This window comes from Homalodisca vitripennis, chromosome 4 (assembly GCF_021130785.1).
Source record: "Homalodisca vitripennis isolate AUS2020 chromosome 4, UT_GWSS_2.1, whole genome shotgun sequence".
In the NCBI taxonomy this organism is placed as follows: Eukaryota; Metazoa; Arthropoda; class Insecta; order Hemiptera; family Cicadellidae; genus Homalodisca; species Homalodisca vitripennis.
The window spans coordinates 38,972,642-38,997,085 of record NC_060210.1 but is presented as its reverse complement, the minus strand read 5'-3'; the positions used below and the strand labels follow the sequence as shown (position 1 = coordinate 38,997,085).

The following is a 24,444-nucleotide window of genomic DNA, read 5'->3' as shown; positions in this document are numbered from 1 at the left end:
ATTGTTTGACTGATATGTTTTATTTAACATATTATTAAGGTTAGCCAAATTATACCAATTAAAGTATTTATTGTTTTAATGTATTAGTCTGACTTAATATATGAGTAACGTTTAATGTTGAATTTAATGTAACATTAATGTTACTTATATATGATTCAGTAACCTGTTTTACGAGCATAGCATTAACAATAGATGACATGAATCATTCATTCATCAGTTAGCTACATGGTTAACGATGTTGAAATGTCTAATTTTTAAGTAAACTATTATTTAATACAAAATAAACTTAAATTATATTCCAATATTATTGAGTATAACAGAAATAATGTTTAATTGAGTGAGAGTTAACGAAGGCTAAAAAATTTTAAAAGAAACTTAATTTTTATACACGCAACATTAACTTCTATGATATTGTATGTCACTCTATGAGATTTGGCTAAGCGTTGGTCTTTTTAAAATGTGTTCTTAAGGAAATCATGATGGCGTTATAGAAACTACAAAATTGCAGATTAAACTAATTTGTAAGCAGTCTGAGAAAGTCATATGACATATTAAGGTGTGAGATAGCACCTCAAGTAACCTAACCATCCGCAAGGTTCTTCGAAAATTATTTCATCTGAAGACCTAAACTTAGCATTAAAAAAGTTTATACATAAAAAGAAATACATTATTCTGTAGTACTTTTCCTTACATGATATTTGGATGAGCGTACTTAAAGAGTATCACTCGGTAGGCTGGAATATCGTTCCTTGTCTCTACTGAAAGATTTAATTTCTTTCTTTACGTGCATGTTTGTATGTGTTCATAAAGGCTTTATATTGAGAGTAGGTAAACTTAACTTAAATTCAAAAGAAAGAAGTTAAAGAATTGTTATTGATAAACATAATTAAAATGTTTTAAACAGTAATAGTTATTCACATTTACCACACTTTCCTTTTATAAAAATGTAACACCCAAATGACTTTCTATCTGTGTTTTTTATTAAAAAATTAATATTCAATAAACTGAATTATACTAAATTTGGCTTAAATGTTTACAATAAGAAGGCCAGTTACTGAAAAAATATATGCTGCCATGTATTCAGTTTTTGTAATGTTGGCTCTTCGATGATAACCTCAATGTGTGCTATGTCTTGTCACATAAAATTTTCTCTAAAACAATTATTTATTATTCGATTTAAGTAAAGTTCGTATCATTAGATTTGGGATAATATTCTCCAAAAACTGTTAACCATGTAACTATTGAGGAAAACTACTGGGTTTTCAAATATTCAAAGTTTTAAAGTTTTAATAGCTGCCATTTTAAAAATACTAAGATAATTTTAAGATAATTTTTCGGTAACTGGTCTTGGTATGATACAAATTTGAAAAAATCTGGTATAATTAAACTTATTAGTTTTTCAGATATTAATTTTTTCTAAAAAAACACATACAGACAGACAGAGGAGAGACTAAGCATCAGAGATCAATTTTCACGTGGTGAAATATGTTTGTCTTGAGCTGAGCAATAACATGGTATACCTTTGTCCAGAGAGCTACGGGACACCCTACATATGTAGCTATGTTTAATTGTAATAATTTTAATAACTATTAGTTAACATTATTTACTTATATTCGTGACTATTTAACTGTTGTATACTGATATGTTAACAGTTAAATGTTATATAGATATATATTATTAATACTTGCTATATTTTTTACTATATTATGTTGTTATTATTATTATTAATTGCGTAATATTAATTGAAATATACTTTGGTTATGAAATGAAACACAATTAGTTATGTTTGCGTTATTTTTAATACTTATTTACTAACAGTTCAATAAACCAGTATTTTTGTTTTAACAAACATAACAATAATTTGCGACGATATTTGTTTATGGTTAATTATGTTGACAGTAAAAAAGCCCCAATCAGTCAAAGATGAACGGGTAAACAAACAGCAATTACAATAGTCATGCCAAGCTTAAAATTACCTCTTTCTTGCTGCATTTATAATATTCTGCTTATTAAATAAATAAAACACGTATATTTTAACGGGAATATTTTGTTTATGGAACATTAAACCATTTCGTTAGCCGTTTGAATACAGTTTTTTCTGGTACATTTGATTAAATGTTGTGCTACTGTATTCTATATGAAGGAAAAGTCTGTATGCGTGTTATAATTTCACTACATTGTAATAAGATGTACTTAGACTTACCGAAAATTAAAAACATTATATTAAATGTCATTTGATGGATAATAGTCACGATGAATAGAAACAATCCCCTAAACATTAAACACACTCTAGGGCTAAAATTAAAATCAAATTTTGTTAAGGGCAGAAAAGTTAGTAAAAATCTCAGTAGAGTTGTAACCCCACCACGACCGACGCGCTTGATAATACGCATCACGATCAGTTTGGAATCAGTAATTAATTAATACACGATACTGCCATTTACCTAATGACATCAGGACGGTTGCATAATACTGATGAAGTGAGGGTTTGTTTCTATTCATGAAAATTAACCAAAATGAGCTCATTTCTCATATGTATGCAGTCCAGTAATGTATAAATGTTCGATCATGCTCTTTATTGGTTAAGTAACTGTAAAAGGTTCAGTAAAACCATATGAAATATAAAGCTAGCAATATATGATGTGTCAGTTGCTATCTTAATAAATGTTAAAACGTTTTGTTTAAACTCTTGAACCATTTTATAAAGTTTATATAAGCATAGAATATAAGAGAAACTATATTTACTTTATTATTTTCAAACTTAAAAGATTTAAAAAATTGCAAAAATTAGTGTCATCAACGTGTCGCTAACAAGCCTAGCCGAGGTTGCCAGCTACATTTCAAATCCATTATTGATTCTTGGGACGTCCTGCATACATACAGATAACCGGGCTATCATACGGAAATAAATATACATCTATCAAGAAATAAAAGGCAAAGAAATGGCAAATGTTCTAGTCCTTTCTTCATCAGAAATCCCATTTTACTATTACCAGTATGTCATTTACTACAAAGCTACCATCAAGCTTTTTATCAATAGAAGGAATCACTAAACTGTTTTGTAACATGTATTTCTAAGTTTAGACAAAATTCATGTCACAACAGTGAACTGTTTAAACTGAAAAGTATTGTTTTAATAATGACATAAATATACAAAAAGAACATTACTGCAATCGATTTCTGGTGGTCAAAAACTGATATTATAAAACTTTGGACAAAATCTCTGACCTCCCATTTGAAATCCATAATGAAAAATCTATACAAAACTAAAATTTATAACCAATTTATGATCACTGTGCATTTAAATACATTGAAAGGCATTCCAACATACATAATATCCAATTAAGGTAGTGTAATTTGTTTCGTTTGAAATGCTTTTTATTTTAAAATTATAGGTCTTTAAGAGAAGTTTAATGAAGGCATTGTTTTTAAGTTTTAAATGGCAAATTTAAAGTATTAAATTTACTTAATCATGTAATTAGTTGCCTATTGTAGCAGCTGAAGTTTTGAACTTTTTAGAGCGTGAACATTATTTACAGCTTCTGTGTTTTTATTATAAGTCGTTTTTAGTGAAATAAAATGAAATAGAATTACGTTCATGAATTAAAACACTTCTTAACAAAACGTTTTTCATACTTTATAATTATGTAATTCCCTCGTGTAATCTTTTATGTTCCTAATGTTGAAAATGTATATCTAGTATCTTTGAACTTTAAAAAGACGTAAATATTATACGTTAATAATTATACGTTACGTACATACATTTATTGTATAGTTTTCCTGTTTCGAATACGTATCCTTAAATGGCTGTAACCAAATTTCGTCAAAACAATCCAACCACAATCCAGTTCAACTTGCTTCAATACCCCAAAAACAGATTGAATTATTTCACTATTACTGTCAAAATAAGATACTTCTATATCCTAGAACTATAAATGTCAAAGTTAGAAGTTTTGATAACGTAAATCTATGGTAGTTATTTAAAAATAGAGATTGGTCTGTATTGAAGGAAAATGAACAGTTAGATGTAGCATATACCTGGAATTTTGAACAATTTGATAAACTAATGCATATGTGTTCCATTGCTTTACTAGGACAAAGACTTTGCCTTAAATGAGGTAATAACCAATAGATCATAAGTGTATAAAATGTATAGAGATATATTATACCTTGAATATTTAATTTGTGTTAGTACTGAATAAATAAACCGTAATCCTAGATAATTTGCAAACTGTTTTTAATGAGACTAATATAAGTGCAAGGATAAAACTTTCTCTCAACCATCTTTTTCAAGTGCTCTTTCCACTAAAACCTCTCTTCGCTAGAACAGCTTCCAAAATACACCAGTTTGCACTTCCCCACCGGTCTTCTCCCGTGTTCGCACACGCCAAGGGTTCTACTGATTATTTATCCTGGTATGTGTATGTAATATATATATATATATATATATATATATATATATATATATATATATACACATATATCTGAATATATATATACATATATATTCAGATTTTTTTTAACTATTTGTATCTTAAACACCCGAAATAACTTTTTAAAGTGATTATTCCTTATGCAAAAATATGTTTTGTCATAAAATAAAACGTTTATAACATTTTAACTCTTAGAAATTTGTTAGAGCATTATACCCCATTATCAAGTAGTTTTACCTAACAACAATACACAATATTAACACATTTAATTATTTTTAGCTAAATAATGTTTTATAGTGCTAGAGTGTTTGTATGGTATTATAAAACTAAATGTTCATATTAGTATTACCCCCAATAAAATATACCATTAAAATTCATTTCTGAGGAGCTCTACACAATAAAACTTCATATGTTTGTATTTTCTTGAAATAAATTTTATACCATGCAGTGTTTACTCATATTACATTAATCTGGAATTCTCGATGCTTCAGCTGTTTTCGGTCAAGTCCGGTAGATTTGTAAAAATTAAGCCAGTTATAAACCTAGAAAGAACCCTCTTATCTATTTTATTTTCGTTATAATCGTGAATCGTATCATCTAACATCTTCACTTTGAGATGAGTTTTACCGAATTTTTCTCACGGCGAATAATAGTAATGTGCATCTACCACAGTCAATGTGTCAAACTATAATAAATTTCAAGATAAATTGTATGTTGTGTTGTTAAACAATACTTATGAAAACTAGATTATCTGGGCGCGATACATATCTTTTTTCATAACGTCAATTTGTTTCATTAATATTTAATGTTTCGATTAAAATGTTTATGCGGTTTAACTTGAAGATCGCGGGGCTGTTTGATTCCCTAATGTATCGAAGAGTTATAAGATTTAAAAATTCAATTATGTATGTAATAATACCTGTTTTCCATATAGTCAATATTTAGATCATAACATGTTACTTATATCATTGTAGTTAGTGTTACTGAATATGTGTACATCGGTCTAAAGAGTAATTATGGAAGTAATAGAATAAATAAATTTATCCAATTATATATCATTTAAACATTTAACTTTATTCACAGAGTAAGAAAATCGTGAAATTGTAGCAAGATATCTAGAGAATAATTTCATCCATCGGTTTAAATTTTCAATAAAACCTGTCTATACTAACAAGAATGTGTTCTATAATAGTACACATCCAACTATTGAATTAGTCGAGCGTCATTGAAGCCTTCTCTCAGTCGGCTGATATATTTTCTCTTTTGTCTACCTAGAAGATTGCATTTATATTCTGCATTATTATCTGTCCTTCTATCTGCCAGAAGTATATATATATATATATATATATATATATATATATATATATATATATATAATAAATTAGCTATAAAATTAAAAAGTCCCACCGTTGGTGTTTTGTACTCATATTTTGCCTACATATCCACATAACATAATGATATCCTTTACATATTCTAATACCAAATAAAACTGTCTTAATCAAAATAGAATTGTTTAAGTTGTATTTATCCAATGCTATAATTCTATTTAAAACAATCACATACTTAGACACCTACAAGCTGGCACGTTTGTTATATAAATAGGAATCAGTAACACTGAACGATTTCCCTCATATAATTAATACGATTCATAAAAATATTACTGTTACTCGCGCCTTCGCACCAGATTTCGTAAATTAAAGTACTTAGACAACTTAATAAAAGCTATTATGTAGTAACGTAATATGATAAAATCCTATCAAATTTGTCAAAAGTGTACATACATCAAGTACGTACTATATCAGTATTCATGCACAAGAGAATCAGTGTTAAGGATTTTTTATATAAAGTGCAGTGCATGTATGATCACTTAAATATTATGTGAAATTTCATTAACTTTTTGTATGGTTACATATGTATAAGAAACCATACTTAGATTGTTCGTGTATATTTGAAATAAGTTATTAAAATAATGTGTATTTAAATAGTTTGAATTATTTTTTATATACTTTTAAAAGGTGAATAAATTATGCGTGGATCAATTTTGTATAAAGTATATGGTTAAAATGGGTAAGTGATTAAATATTGATACTTATATTACATCTCTTGAAAATAAATTTAAACTAATATATCTTTAATTAGATTTGATTGAATATTGATTGGAAGAAGATATACCACATATCGCATTATAGGCTTCGTTTAGGTTGCAGGTAAAATGTCAAGATTTTAGCTCATTTCAATCTCGAGATATCCTGCGATCTGATATTCAGGCAGAAAATGTATGGAAGAGAAACTTTTACATGGATGACAAGAAACGATTATGTCAGCCTACTAAGCGACAGACTTAAACAAAGCTCAACCAAATTCCCTGGCTGAACATAGACCATCATAGAACTCATTCTTGTCTATGTAGAAACAATGGTTCATGGAAAATTGGCTGCAGATTATTTTCATCGAGATATTTTGCTAAGAGATAGATTCAAAATTTGTTTGATAAAGTTAGGTTTAATAGCATTGTTTAAAAATAAAAGTCTCTTGAGAGGTAGGGAGGTAGGTACTATAATGGATAAGTATGCTGAAATCAGATCTAGCCACTAAGACGAAACATTGACTTTCACTCTATTACTTTTTCTTTTTACTTTATAAATTATCAATATTTGTTGATATATCACGTGTTAAAATTGCTTATGATTGTACTGGGTTTGTTTACAAATTTATGTATTCCGCCGTTTTCTCATAGCTATCATAATTACCCATAAGATGTATGTAAAAAATATCCACTAACGCTTAGCCAAATCCTTTGGAGTGAAATGTACCATTGTCTAACTCAGTATTCCCCATACATAAATTAAGCTTCCTGGAAGTTTCAACTCATAGGTCAGTCCGTTTTCTAGATGTCGTGCTGACTGACGGAGAGTTTTTCCAGAACCACCTGTGACAGGATTTGCTAAGTTCTGCCCCTAATTAATTCCTATATGCTAAAATACATTTTACTAATAAGATTGACCTAACATGTTTCCTTAATGTTAACTTGATTTTCATTAAAATTTACTATATAATAAAGAGACACATTTATAGGAAGTACCAAACGTGTGTCCGAATTCAGCTGTAAATTATCGAAGTTGGTGAAATGTATATAAAATTACAAAACAAGAACTTGTCCTAAATTATAATGAGTACTTCCATTAGTAAAACTTTTAAATAACAATAGAATATCTCATAACCTAACACATTTTTACAATACACTACATTTTTGTGACAAAAGTATCAGTTAACATTCAACATCATCGGTTGAGAAGTGGCTGTTAAGGCAGAGTGCACTGTGCAGTATTTCAGACCGGTCGGGGAAAGTATAGCTCTCGAGTGTTGGAGAACCGTGTCTGCACTTTGCGTTATTTACTCTTGCATTTCAACTACTTGTAAACCACCATTGGCGTGAAGGAGTATTCAAGGATTTTCTTTAAAGTTACGCATAGATTTCCTAAAGATTTTTCAAAAACTACACTGCTTTTTTAATTTCTGAGACCCTTGTGGGAATTTTATCCAAATTAACAAATGAATACTACAAGCATTAACATCGCTCATTTTGAAAAGTGCCGATAAGCGCAAAGGACTAAGTTACGTTTGGTGAGACTCAATCATAAAGCGTTATTAATTGCATTAGACGAATGAGATCTCAAAGTAATATTTATCAGAGTAACCCGCGTCATCGTAAATATTTTCAGTTATCGTAAAAGCGTTTCTCGTATTCTATATTTTTAATAATTGTATACAACTGCCTGCAGTAGGATGCATGTAGATAGGCGTGCGAAACAGGCAGCCCAAATTTGCACAGTAACGCGTAAAACATTCTGTGTATAATTAGGAAGGCAATCGATGATAGTGCCTGGTATTTTTTGAAGAAACGTACGCAGTTCTCAGCTGCGCCATGGCGCGCGACAATCGTCTTTGACACAGTTACACGCATCATACTGTAACTAGCTATAAGATGTTGTGTAAATTACATGCGGAACAAAATGTGCCGTGAGCAAGAATATTTATAGGATTTGAAGAGGAATTCTACGTAGCGAGAACAATGTTTTTAGCTTGGCATATATAAAAAGATATGAGCTCGACCGGAGGGAGGAGTAGACTGTGTCTGCATCCCCACCACAAAAAAGCAGTTTTTCTCGCTTCCTCTCTTCAAGGTCAGCTCTGGCCCTATTATTCTCTAGCCATCTCTGAGGTGCGAGATGTTTATTTTAAGTATTCCTTGTCGTTGCAAATTCTTAAAATATGCCGCAATATACCTGTGTTCCACATTTGATGCATAGACAAGGGATCTTGGAAACAATAATTTGAAGCAAACATGCTTATTTGCTAATTAGCCACACAAATTAATTTTTACACTGACACTGCGAGATAGGTACTATATTTCACTTAGCAGCTGAATTCAAAACCAGGTGCAGTAAAATATCAGTCAAGTTTACCAACCATCTGAATATTAGAATAAACATTACCTTCACAGGAGCATAAAAAAGGCAATTTATGAATTATGTAACAACAAACACGAGGAAAGTATAAGAAATATATTATTTGAAATCAGTACAAAACATACTTTCTTTTCACTACGTAAAATATGAGTGGTTTCATAAAAAAAATGACACACTACACTTTCCACATGCAGATTTATCGTAAAAAGTTTTCATTATAGATACTAATAAGAGAACTGTGACATTTCAACATTTTTATCAAAAACAGTTTTTGACCGCAGCAAGTGCACGACACAACAAATAGTTAACTTACCACATTGATTTGTTGGCCTCATAATTACTCACATTGTTTCCCGTTATTTGCTGTACCTGTTATAGTTTCCAAGATCCCTTCAGTGTGCATAAAATTTGGAACACACTATATAGGTACATAAGCTTATTGTCTTCAAATGGTAACACAAAAGGATTCGTTTCCAAAATTCTTCGTAATTTTAGAGCTAATCAATTGGATATTGTATTTCAATTCTGTCTCCGTTCAACAGGTCGTGCTTTCCACTAAGGGATGATGAGGCTCTTTATGCCCATATTACGATAACTCCAGCGTTTCTCGTGTTAATTCATAATTTAAGTATATATAACACGTTAGGGCTCGTAAATTAAATATTGCGTTATCGGGAACGCTTATGGAGACACTAAGAAAACTCCTTCTCGAAGAAGAAATCTGTTAATCCGAGAACTCCATTTGGAGCACCATCTTAAAATTAATCACGAGGGTAGCGATAGTCACTATGATAGATTTTTATTAATATATTCTACTATGTATAGATACACCATACCTATAAGTTTAAATTTAAATATGAATTATTCAAGGAAAGATGTGCATATATTTTCTACTGGAAATGATTTTAAGGCTGTCGTTATTTCTAGTGATCGTGCAATCTTGAAAACGTGTGTCAGTCACTTTCCGATGTGTATCACGTGACTTTGTACTGTATAGACTATTCTACTTATTTCTAGTGATCGTGCAATCTTGAAAACGTGTGTCAGTCACTTTCCGATGTGTAACACGTGACTTTGTACTGTATAGACTATTCTACTTATTTCTAGTGATCGTGCAATCTTGAAAACGTGTGTCAGTCACTTTCCGATGTGTATCACGTGACTTTGTACTGTATAGACTATTCTACTTATTTCTAGTGATCGTGCAATCTTGAAAACGTGTGTCAGTCACTTTCCGATGTGTATCACGTGACTTTGTACTGTATAGACTATTCTACTTATTTCTAGTGATCGTGCAATCTTGAAAACGTGTGTCAGTCACTTTCCGATGTGTAACACGTGACTTTGTACTGTATAGACTATTCTACTTATTTCTAGTGATCGTGCAATCTTGAAAACGTGTGTCAGTCACTTTCCGATGTGTAACACGTGACTTTGTACTGTATAGACTATTCTACTTATTTCTAGTGATCGTGCAATCTTGAAAACGTGTGTCAGTCACTTTCCGATGTGTAACACGTGACTTTGTACTGTATAGACTATTCTACTTATTTCTTATATTATATTTTGCGGGACAGTTAAATAATCTTACAGTGCAGTTTTGTGGACGTTTCTCTCAACTAATTTTGGGGGAATACCAAACAAGAAGATAAAGTGGAGGCATTACGCTGTTGATATATTACACACGCTCCCTTATTCACACAGACGGCTGTACAAAGCCAGCATCACGGTTCATCTTTATGCTGATAACAAAACACGTATCCATGAAACGTTCCATATCATTTACTTTAATTGTATTATCATATAAACGTGATGTTACAATAGTAACAATATCTTCTAGCTACAGTCTTCATAAATTAAACATCCATTATTGTAGTATAGCGTATATATTCTATCAGTTCTATAACGATAAGGACGGTATAATAACGTGTCTACAATAACAAATACCATATTCATGTACTTTATTTCATTCCAACGGCAATACAATAATTTACATTTCACTGCAATACGTTTACATTAACATCGAATACACATCGAGTAACTAACAACGTGTAAGAATAATAACAAAACAACAATAACTAGCAGAATAGTGCTAAAAATAATATCATATATGTATGACAGACACCAGCGTTTGAGTCCTGGCGGAGCAAGTACTTTTTGGAATTCGATGTTTATTGTAATTTTTTTGTATGAATATGATTGAAAACAATAATAAATGCAAAATATAACGATATTTTGCATCCATAATTCCCCATACAACCCCTAAGTGACATGGTCTGCAGCAGCATGATAGCGGCTCGAAGACGCGAAGAGAAGTCCACAGAAATAGGCAAAACTTCGTTACTGACTTGCATCAGCCTGAACAGAAATGAGACATCAGCAATTATTCGAGTGTCCTGAACATAAGAGCAGCAGCGTTGATACTCAGCCCATGTGAAACTGTCCGGATATCCAATCCCGAGGACCGATCAAAATTGTTATTTATCTATAAAAACACATGATCAAGACTAATTGATTTGTGTAAAGATTGTATCGTTAATTAGATTTCCAAATATGGGCCAGCTGATTTTTTTGAAAACATGTGTTTATGAGTATCCAGATCAGAAATGTTATGATTAGCACAAATTTTGTAATGGCGATTAGAAACTTAAAACATTTAATGTTTAACACTCTACATATCGTAATAATAACACAAAAACATGCTTAATGCTTTTCTATCAGTAATTTCCGGGCCTTAATTTACTTCTATAATATGAAAAATGTAATACTGTAAACATTTGTCCTATATACGAATGAATTAAAATTCACACTATATTTGAGCACATAAAAATATATTTTAATTTATTTCGCTAATTAAAATTCTAGGAAAGAACGTCGTCGGCCTCTCAATTAGTTTGTTTGGAAACATTAGAACATGGCAGAGTGAATTATGCCTTAAATTAAAGCTTTTATCTTTGTTGTTGAATTATTCATGAATGGGATCATGACTTAATAATGACAGAGAAGCCCACGTTAATATTCATTATCCGGATTAGGTAATTATACAGGATAAACCCATCAGACTTCAATGGCAGGTAACTAAACGAACAAGACGTTGTCACTCTAAACTCTGTTGTGTGCCTAAATAAGTTTATTCTAGTTTAGCTAATATTAATCTTTTCAATTTAATCATGGCGTATCGGTTGAGTGACTAACTAATAACTATTACTGGTTCAATCCAATAATGCACATAATGCCTGATATTATTGAGGAACCATCTCCAATAGTTTGTATTTTACTCTAGTAATGTAGCTTTAAACTCAAATAAAATTGAACGTAAATGTCCGGAATCATAATTACGTTATATTGACTTAGGACACAGATTGCCCGTATCATTGAATAATGAACGCAAAGTTTTAATTGGTATACAACCGCACACTTCGAACTTAATAATAGTATAGTGAAATATGATGTAGTGACTCTCTGTGACCCATAGGGTTATCCCATTAGGAAAGTGTGCGAAATATACATATGATATAAAATGTTTAAAAACCATTACTTATAAAAATTTTGCAATAAGTGGCTTATCGGTATATTTATAAGTCACACTATTTTGCTTCAGGTTATCTTGGTTGAAAATTAATAAAAGTATTAATACATAATCTTGAAAAAGTGTATTATTCAAAATCATATAACATTTTACATTGATCCTAGTTGATTTTAGTTCTAACAAATTTATTATTTACGTGCACTTTTGTAAGAACTTTTAATCTCATTTATGTAAACAGGGTGCAAAACCACTGTTTGAAATGGGACCAGCCCAATAGAAAACTGTTAGTTAGTTTTAGCTAAAAAAGTTTTTTACACGACTTCGGCCGTAGAACACAATTATCTTTGATTAACATTTGCTTCACAGAACAACGCCCATGCCAATTTTGGTCTGTCCAAACACAAAGCGTCTAGAGTTGAGTAGAAATTCCTTTGGTTTAAAAACTTCATTTAATTCAATCTAATTTACCTACAAAAACACTCGATCCTGCCATTTTTGGAAGGACTGTCCGTAGTATAAATCGTCAGTGTAAATGATAATATTTACACGCACGCTTGCGCGCAAATCCAAACACACTCAAGCACATACATACGCGCACACACACACACACACACACACACACACACACACACACACACACACACACACACACACACACACAAACGCATATATAGATTAATTTTGACACAAACATATTGCAATGGATGATAAAATCATCTATAACGCGTGTACAATCAATTTTCACCACAGATAGAGCTAGAAATAATTCTAAATTTGTATGAAAGCTTGAAATTCTAAGGTAATTAGGTGTTATTAGTTATCATGATAGAGTAGCTAGGGGTTTTGCATCATTAACGTAAATATAATTTGTTGTAATTTAATAATGTAATTAAAAAATTCAAACATTGGTAACCAAATCTAAAAAAGCAACGGATAACATTTTTAAACGTGATGACATACTGACGTAATGTATTTCTTACACAATTTCATAGTTCCTTAATTTATATTTTAACGTATACATTATAATACAATTTGAGATAAATTTATGAGTATATGTTAAAATAAATTAAAAAGGAATTCTAATACATATCTTTGAGAATCCTAATATCTGACTGTATAAATGTTCACACATATTTAAAGAGACAAACTCTTTATAATCTACTGGTAACAAAATTGTTTTGAAAATTGATTGAAACGAACACCAAATAAGCCTATTTATAATTTAGAATTTCATATTACTGCCAAGTTTATATAAAGAGAAATAATCTCTGCCACCAAGAGGATTTAATATGTTTCTGTTATATATTATAAATTATGTAATAAATCTTATCGGCATTATTCAGTGTAAAAAATCCAGTCATCTAACATACGTTTTTAGGAGCTTACTACAGTTACTATTTTTAATCTTGTATGCCAAAATGTATTTGTTTTTAGATTATATGATAAAGCTAATATACTTTTTACATACCAGAACTTAATAGAAGTAATGTTTTTTAGTTTGTATTAAAATATACTTTTTTCTGACAGCACATTTTTAATAATCCTTAAATGGAATCATATTTATTTATTACTTTACAGTTGAACTATGCTTTGAAAAAAATGAAAAAACAACACTAATGTTATTTGGACAAATTTTTATAGAAGCTTTGTTCAGATAAAAATACATTTATCCTCGAAATGTAAATTCATGAATAATAGGTCGTTTGAAAATAATTAGATAACACAAAGATTTGTATACCTAGTCGGAAACATGTACAGGATTCTTTAACCCAAGGAATTAGTACAGATTGATAACAATAAGTAATACATATTAACACACACTTAATATAAACTATTCTTTTACATAATTGATTAAATATGTTTCAGAAAAAAACGGCAATATTTGTGATAGTAATTTACAATAACGCAAGTATAAAGTATTAAAAGTTACGTTCTTTGTATATGTCTTATAACCAAGCAAATGTCTTGACCAAACAATTACCGTCCATCCTCTAGCTAAATATATATAAATATATATATATATTTATATATATATATATATATATATATATATATATATATATATATAAATATATATATATCCTCTAGGTTGGAGGCGGCTTGTATTATATGGAATCCCATTCATGTTATTCACAAAGATGCCATAGAAAGGGTTCAAAAAAGATTTTTACGCTACCTCTATTATAAATGTTTTAATATTTATACATATTTGATTCCTTATGAAGAGCTGATGAGTCTGTTTGGGTTTGAGAGTCTGAGCCTGAGGAGGGATATGATGGAGCAGATGTTTTTGAGGGGCCTGGTTCAGGGACGGGTGGACAGCGCTGAGGGTCTGGGGGTTATAAGTTTTAGGGTCCCTAGCTTTAACAGTAGAGGCAGGCTACTGTTTGAACTGCCACACGTGCGAACGGTGGCGCACGCGTCCTCGCCTCTGCTCCGGATGGTGAGATCACATAATATGATGCTTTCAGGTGGAGGTGATATAGATATATTTTTCGAAACGGATTCTACTTTTAAAAACAAGTGTCTAATGCTTCTTAAACTGAGATCTTAATAATTATGTATAACATTGTTATTTATTAATTTATTTATGAAATTGTTAAATTTTTAGAATAGATATATTACACAACATATTGTTTTGCTTTTTTCTGCATGTTGAAATGTACAACTTAAAATATGTTGATATGTATGCTTGTTTGTTGATTATTAACTAAAGTACAATTGATTTATTTGTGAATTCCAAATGCATGTTATACTCAAATATTGTTGTTGTTTATATATTGTTATTGTTATTTTTTTTTTATTCTGGCCATTTATTTATTGTTGTTATTTACTTATTGTTGTTATTTATTTGTTGTTGTATTTATATATTATTTGAGTGAGTTATGTCTATTTACATAAAGGATATATATGCGTGTGTATTCCTTAAAATTAAGGTGTAGGTATAATTATTATTAAGTTGTAGTTTCAATTATTATTGCTTTTAAAATTTATTGCTTGTTGCATGTGGTTGGGGACTTTAACCCACAATATATTGTATTGTAATAAGAGAACTGCCCCAATGTAATTGGGTTGTTACCTGTTTTGGAGCATGTAAAATAAAAATAAATAAATAAATAAATAAATAAAATATCTCTGAAAAATAAATTTTAGACGTTGGGGAGTAACGATGCTGTTACTATCATTGACCTCATTTAGTAATTAAAACTGTGATTTACCAGCTGTGTCTAGAGATTCTGTATGAAACTACACCAAACCGCTTCAATACTGTTACTAATGAGATCTTAGTGGTTAAACTTACTTCGTCTGTTATGAGCCTCGGCTTGTGGCTTTCCTACATCTCTAAATGGATCTTAATTAGTAGTTTTACATAATATACTTTCATCTCTTCTTCGTGTCGGCAAAATGTGTAAAATTGCCTTTTTTCGTTAATTTATTAGTAGTGAAAGACAAATTTATAAGAAAATATTAAGAAATACTGGTCCTGTAATCAATTTCAAGTAAATACTGAATTAAATTTCACTTACCCGAATAAAATATTACCATTGGTAATAAACCGTTGTTAAATTTGGATAAATTAAATTATTATCAATTGTATTCTCAATTTGCTCTTAAAACAAATTTTTTACAGACCTAGCACACGTTTCGCCACGAAGTATTCATTGCTGTTAAAGCGAAGTGGCCCATATAACTTAGGTTCAATGACCCTTTTTTTAAATAGTACACTGTACTATAAATTACTTAATGGTACGTCAGTTACAGAAAAGAACGGAATGAATTACCATTTGGACTTCATATTTAAAATTTTCTCGATGGAACTAGTTAGATGTTTAATCCATTATTTAAAACGCATTTCCATAGTGTTTTAAGTAACTATAAACTAACATGAGTGTTCCCTAAGACCTACACTCATTCATCTATTTTTATCCAGCTAAAAACATAAAATGTACCATTGAAAGGGGTGACACCCACATGGGAGTGTATTCCTTTCCGTAGCTACATTTTAATTTCACGCTGTCTCGAGCACCCTGCTTTCTTGTGAATTACTCACCTCTACCATCCTTGCTCAAAAATTATGTGCAAAGCAGTGTCTTAGTAATGTAACATGTATATTAAAAAACTTACTGTACTTTGTAAGTGACTGGTTAGCGTTATACATACAAATTATAAATACCTCCACCTGTAGTGTAACATTTTATGAGTTTACAACACGTTAAATCAAAATTAATTTTAAATATGGAAATGAAAAGAAGATGAACACTAAATAAAATATTTTCAAATAATGTGACCCCATTGCACTGTCACATTACATGCCTAGGCTAAACAAACACTACACATGAGACATACAAATATAAATTCATCCATTTTATCTTGGCTAATAATTCGTATTTCCGAAGCGACCTAATTTGTGGAAAGTACATGGGAACATCATTTACTCTTTAGTGTCAATTAACAATTTGAATGCAGAATTTTAAAATTTACCTACAACTTCCCAACATAGTGGCTACCTAAAAATATCGTAAGTAATTTTTAGGTAGCAAGTAATACAACATTGCAAAAACATATTCAAAATGTGTTTGCAATGTTGTATATAAAACAACATTTTAAAAGTTTTATTTTTATGTTATTATTTATAAGCTCCGCCTACTTCAATGTTAAAAAATAAATCGTTTTGACATGTTCTATTTGTGGTTCATAACTTACTAAAAATAGTCTAGTACTTATCAGGATGCTTGTGTGAAGCCTCAGTATTTAAACGCAAGTGTAATTAATAAATAACCAACATTAGTGTAAAAATGTACACTACTAAATCAATGACCACCATAGCGTACAACTCTGTCAGGTTTGACGGGGAAAGTTTTATATTTGTGAACCATTACAGATAAAACATTACATATTATTAAAAAAAATACTATAAATAAATAAGTGCTTTTTGATTAAAATATGTTATTTTAGATAATATTATTCGGGTAAGGCACACAAGGAGTCAAAAGAAAATATTTATGTAATAGGTAAATATTAAATAGTATTGAAGTTTAAAGTACTACATCAAATTAGTGGTATCTATTAGGAAAACATAATACGACAGATATAATCTCAAATAATTCAATCCACTTTTAAATGTTAAACCTACGTAGGCTGTAAATTCTTAGCAAGTCGTTTTATACAGCCTTCCAGCAGTTAACGAACTGGCTGTACAATAACAACAGGCAATCTGGCAGTTTATTATAGCAGCCGAGTTTGAAGACTATGTACACTTGATTAACAACTACTTTCAAGTCTTTGTCGTGCATTCATTAACAAAGGAAATTACTCCTCCGTTATTAGCTCCAGTTTTATAAACAAGTGTTATGCACTTTTATACGTCCTTATTGTAAATGTAATATCAAGGACTTTGACATGGAAGTTTACATGTATACTGATAAACACGTATAGGCAGCCTGCATAGATGTTCTCATATAAACGTAATGTTATAAGAATATGGGGTATTGTATGTATAACTGAATTTGTAAATACTGTAGAAACAAGAGTATTTTGTTGCGATTTATCTTCTATGATAAATAACTCAAGGCGAAGTTCGTAAATTGGGCTAGTCCGAAAAGTTAAACAAATTGTAATGTAAAAAATATATAATTTCACAATGACGAGTTAGGGCTTAGAAGCCCTTACTGACAACTAACCTGGGGACTAACGGCTTAAAGGTGACGTCTTAATCGCCATGAAAGGCCAGGCAGGTGGGCTGCTCGCATGGATAGGGTCGCTCAGATGTCACCCATCAAAGCAGCAGACCCGCTCGACATTGCTTTATGCCACTTATCTTGCGAAAGCTGCTGTACCCGATACGCTGCAGAAAGTTCTTGTATGTGTGTATGTGTTTCTGTGTAGGTTTGTTGACACATTACGAACAGAACGGCTTGAAGTACAGTGTAGTTCTTTTACGTTATATTTATAATCCTACACATTACGCCTTACACCATTTATATACATGCATGGACTTTTGATAGGAGCAACGAGGCAAACATAACTGTGACACTGGAAATGCATTAGATCAGAAGTAGATTATAATCATGGCTAGAAAGAAGTATGTATTGTCGAAAATGATTTCATTTCCAGGACTACGACGGTTTCCAAAAGTCTCTGATTGTTATATAATGATAGATAAAAAATCATTTCTTATCTAGACACACACACACACACACACACACACACACACACACACACACACACACACACAAATATATATATATGACAAAACCAAATTTCTTCAACAGACTACAATTAAACGTACATTTAATGACCTCTCGCTTAAGCTTTACAACTGGATCTTCAAAATATTACAAACATTGTTTTTAAGATACACTTTACAAGAAGGAATTCCTTCCTTCACATTAAAGTAAAGTTAAGTGAAGTGTATAGTATTGTAAAGTTTTTAAATACTGTAAAATAAAATCTTTTTGAAATTAATGTGAAAGAATGAATCAACTCGTTCGACTGAATAAATTGGAAAATCATCCGTAGTAAACAATAGTAGTTGTATAAAATCTGTATTACTATATACTTTCGCTTAATATTAAAAGGCTTAATAAACATTGTATGAAAATAGCTTATTGGGTTTTTCCTGCGAACATTCTTATATAAATATTTGGTGAGAATAACAATTAAATTCATCTTTCCAGTATTTGAAGGATATAAAGAGTTTGCATTCTAATCAATATATATTTATAAATGATCCAATGAAGTTGTTTTTTAAATAGGCTTCTTTTGATATATTTTTCTCTGAATTCAGGGGTGTGTTATAGATTTAATAAAGTAATTTAACAGTATACATATACATGTAAGTCATAAGAAATATTCTTAGTCAGTTTTTTGCTTTACATTCTCTTTGTGGAAAGAAAATGGGGTGAAAGAATTCTTTTCATGCATAACGGTGTCGAATGATGTATTAAAAAGTCGTCGGGGGTAACTGGTCTCAAAGAACTGTATTGTTTCAAATGTGCATTGTTAAAGGTGTGTACGTTTGAGCGCATGTGTGGTTGTTTGTATAGGAGAGGTTGCGTGCGCATGTGTGTACGCGAGTACATAGCCTGACAGGCTTGACAAATAGGACAATTTCTTCCCAGTATTCCTTGCATAGGAAGGTTTTTATTACTGCAACTTATATGAGTGCTCTAATAATATTTGTAAATTTTAATACACTAAAGGTTCTTATTTCAAAATCGTTTTTAAAGAAACTATTTTTATACAAAAGCTTACAATATTTAACCATCCATTTTCACAATATATGGTCAGCTGAAACTTTTTGTAACACAAATAATCAAACCATGAGACTAAAACAATATTTTTATAAATAAATACTTATTAAGTGGGTTATAGTGGATTCCATTAAAGCAGTAGGTGTGATACAATTTGGTAAAATTTATTTTTAGAAGTAAAAACTGGTTGATATTAAAAAGTACTACGGATTAAAGACTGTTCTTCAATTATTCATATTCATTCCATATAACAATAATTTTTATACTATGATTTTCAAGATCCTAATAGTTAGTAAAATGTTGTTATTGAATATAATGTTTTTAAATCTAATTACTTATATACATACATATTGATGGTGAATGTTTTTAAAATTAGAAACATTACTAAACTTTTGGCTACTTTGAATTGCGCTTAACTCAAGCCTAATGCTTTATGTTAAATTGTTAAAGTTACTATAAATTAGTCAATCATTGCCGATAAACTATCAGCTTACTCTTAGTATCAGGGCTTGTGCACACTATAGTGATATCTAAATGTACATTTTATGTCAGCAGGGAAAAATTTAAATTCAATAAAAATTTTACAAACAATGTATAAAATCTTACATCCTTTTTTTATAGTTTCGTGTGCACTAGAATATTGTATTTTATTCAGGAAAAATTTAACTTAAATAAGTTAAAAGTTAACTAAATGAAACCTTTCAAAACATTCTTTGGATTCCTGTTTCAGAAATTATTGCCGTTTACATAATTTTAGTAACTGGAGTTGCAGAAGTTATCTATAAATGAATTCCAAACTTAAATTTCTTTAAGGATAAATTTTACGTCTTTAACAATTGAGTTTCATAATGAGTTATGAGTGTCAAAATTAAAGAGAGAACTATAATATTAAAAAAAACTCAACTCTTATAAACTTGTAAAATAAACCTGAGAATTTTAGTTTTAAGTTTCAGTTGACAGCTACTGATGATTTACTGCTTACATTAAGACCTTTAAAATTAACAAAGAAATTATCCTGGTTCAATTGCGTTAAAACTTGAAATCAGTGTTAACAAAATTACTTAATTTGGACCATTTGACAGTTTAAGTTAATATTGTAGCTATAGTACATTTTGATTACTAATATATATTTTAAATAGAAGTTTAGTTTTAAAAATTAGTTTTTGGAAATTTTGAACAGTTTTTATTGTTAATATTTCTTCTGAATATTTACCTAAAGTGAAAAAAATTACTTGTAATACATTTATATTTAATTTTATAAATATTCGTGGTTTGCGTAGTAGACAGAATTACAAAGTTAATAAAGGTCACATATTATTTTTAGCTGATATTGTAAACTTAAGTATAAAATAAAAACAAACTAAGATACTCAATAACACTTCTCCAAGTACTTGAGCTGTTATCTTGTTGCAGTGAGATAGAATGGGCTTCAGCGGAGAGGAAATTCTTTCCAACCTCAAGTATACTTGTAGACATCGTGTCATGGACAGCAACATTAAAAATACTATATACCTTCCCGTAAAACAATCCTTGCTTTTTATATATGAAACTTATACTACGTTATTACGTATAACAATGAAAATATGTATAATAGTCATTGCCATAAATGGGTTTTAAATGGTTCTTACCTATCTTCCTTGAAGTTCAGTGATCAAAATCTGTAACAAATAAGTAATAATTGAAGAAATCTTTAAGATTTGAGAACAAAAAGGAAAGTAGACGATAATTTTAAATCTTTAAGAAAGAGGTGTCGTGTTAGACTGCTTGCTAAAAATGAAGCTTCAGGTTATTCATATCCCTATGTAATACTATTTGAATGTATATCATTCAGTTGCTAAACTGTGGATTTTTATTACCAACGGTGCAATGTTTTAAAGGTAAAAAACTAAATTATCAATGAGTGAATGTATGTTTTATGAGAGATAAAAGCAACATTAAATCACTAAAATAAGTTTACAACACTCAATCAATGAATTTAATTGTTAATTTATTAGTACATAAAATATAGAGAAAAATATAGGAACACATAGCCATTTCACTCAACCTCAAAAGTATCAGCAAAGAAACACGCAAATCCAGTTAACAAAATAAATAAACTGATATAGGCTAACAAAAAAATATTAATGAGAATAAAACTAATTATTAATTGAAAACAAAAAAGTAACATAAAAAATGATTTCATAACAATTACTTTGGTCATTTATTCTATCTATATTCACCCAACCTCGTGCAGTCGTTCACCAATCTCGGCAGCAATTGCTATCAGATTTATGAAGCTGAGATGGACTATGCCTGATTTTCAAGTCCTTTAATGCAGTAAGGAAGTAATTTCCATTCTTTAAGTGTAGTAACAATGAATGCTTCGTTTAATATTGCCGTGCTATGAATGACATGAAATACGGATTTCATATATACGATCCAATGATACCCGTAGTTGACAAAATATTGTGGAAATACACTTTAAAGTGCAAATATAACTAACTTAAAACTTTCATCTCCTCCAATCATTTAGTTTCAATATTGACATATGGGGATACAGTATGAAGGTATATTAGTCAAAGTGTTATTATTAGAAAAGAAATGTGTTACATGGGTCATATACTTGTTTTATTTCTCCAGTTCATTAGATTATGAGCATTTTTAAACGTGATAACAGAATTTTATAAAAAAATATAGTGTTGTCACTTTGACGAAGATAACGTATGATAAGCAACGAGTACGACTGTTTCTTGAGGTAATGACCGCCGAATGACCTAGTATTTACGAATAAATGTAGGTGTACATGATACCAGTTCAAATTCGTAGTAATAAAACGTTTTCCTTGTATCGAGTGTTCAACAATTATTTCTACTCCTTTAAATAATAACAATTTTATTATTATTTACATTTAGGGAATCATAGAAAGTTTTGAATTTAGCAGGATGTGTGAAAAAAATTTTTTATACCAATGCATTCTTAGTGCATTGGTGATATATACCATAGCAAAATATCCTAAATGTTAGTCTGAAATAAAAGTATTCGGTGTAAAGTTTAAATACAACTAAAACATAATTTTAAACCAGTTCTTGCTTTAAAAATCCCACTATTATTTATTTTATTATGTAATATCATGCAATGGTTTAAAACATCCCAATCTTACAGCAGTCTATAAATTCTTAAAACAAGATATAAAAAACTGCAAAATTGAGAAAGCGTGTCTGGCGTTGGGTTTCGTAAAAAGAAAATGTAAAAGGGAAGCTTTGAGAACACAAGTAAACCAGTCTTGAATACAAAAGCCCTTTCATGTTTGATTTTCTTTTGTAGGATTAAAATTTTTGTTTGACACTCTGTAGATATATTTATTGTATGCAAATAAAAATGTAAATTGAGCCAAAGTTATTGTTCTAAGTACTTAACACGTGTTTAAGTAAAAAAAACTAATACAGTATATCTAAACTATGTTATAAGAGATTATTTCCTTACACAAAAATATACGCTGTTGGAATTCAATATTAACTTAGAAAAATGTTACATGAGGCAAAAATAGATACTTTCAGACCTGTATTTCTGGACAGAAAATACTATAGTATAGAGATATTAACTAAAAATATAGTATAGAATGAACTATTGTTGGAGTTAGCCAAATATTGACCAATCTTATCAAATCTAGATCAGCTGGGTTATTGTATAGTACTGTTATTCAAATCGTGTACTTAGAATCTAACGTATCTGGCCAAAAACAAATATAGTAAAGATACAATCACGATTCATACTGGTTTATTTTTAATTTATAAGCTGACATTATTGGTCGGTAGAGTTTTCTTTTAAAGAACGGGTTACAAAATTCATGTTCGGGTTACCACTACAATATGCAGATAACAATAGTTACGTGATAGGAATACGCCACACCACCATTCGCGTAACAGGTCTAGCTGAAGTTGCTTGCAACATTTAACATCTATAGTTCATTTAATTTTTGAGATTCCCCACAAACACATAGATAGATATACCGTCAGTCATACAGGAAATAATGTTTTAAGTCCCCTCCTTCCCCCAGAAAACGAAATAATTTTTTTCAGTATCCTGGTTTATAGGCTTTGATAATTCTCAGCCACATTCATGGACATAGAACTCATTCCAGCACACATAGAACGCATTCTTGTGTTAGTATAAAGAAGTTTATTATTGCATAATTAAAATATTACAGTCTTATTATTTCTTGAGATATTTGAAAACATAATACATTCGTATATTTATTCATTAAGTTAGGTTTCATATCAATGTTCAAATAATGATATCTTCGGAGAGCTAGTGAGGCTACTACAATGCAAGAGCACGTTATTGCCAAATATTGTTCCCAAGTTATAATTCATTCATTATCATTCTGTTATTTATTCCTTTCCTTAATTTTAACAAAATGAAACCCATATGATTGTATTCAATTTTTATACAAATTTATTTAATCCTCTTGTTTCGTGATTTATCATCAGATCAAAATTAACATATTCGCTAACGCAAAGCCAAACTCCTTGGACATACATTAAGAAAACGCATTATTGTTTATTTTGAAAGAAGTTTAATGCAACATTAAAAGATTATTTAATATTTAATTTAATTTATTATAAATAATATAAATTTAATATAATATTTAATTTAATTAATATAATTTTATTATTTCTCGAGATATCTATAAAACATAATAAATTCATATATTTATTCCTTAAGGTAGGTTCATATCACTGTTCAAATAATGAAAGCTTCGGTGAACTTGGGACGCTCCT

The 24,444-nt window shown here is 30.0% G+C and overlaps 1 protein-coding gene across 4 annotated transcripts in view; it reads right to left on the bottom strand.

Annotated features, from left to right (window-relative positions):
- Nucleotides 1–24,444, bottom strand: part of LOC124359175 (complexin) — a 746,642-nt gene that overhangs the window by 371,832 nt on the left and 350,366 nt on the right. For 2 of the 4 annotated variants that reach the window (XM_046811693.1, XM_046811695.1), the window contains exon 3: nt 21,313–21,342. The exons of the other annotated variants lie outside the window; for them this stretch is intronic. The gene's annotated coding sequence lies outside the window, so the exon portion shown is untranslated. The remainder of the gene's footprint in view (nt 1–21,312; nt 21,343–24,444) is intronic. 4 annotated transcript variants of the gene reach the window in all.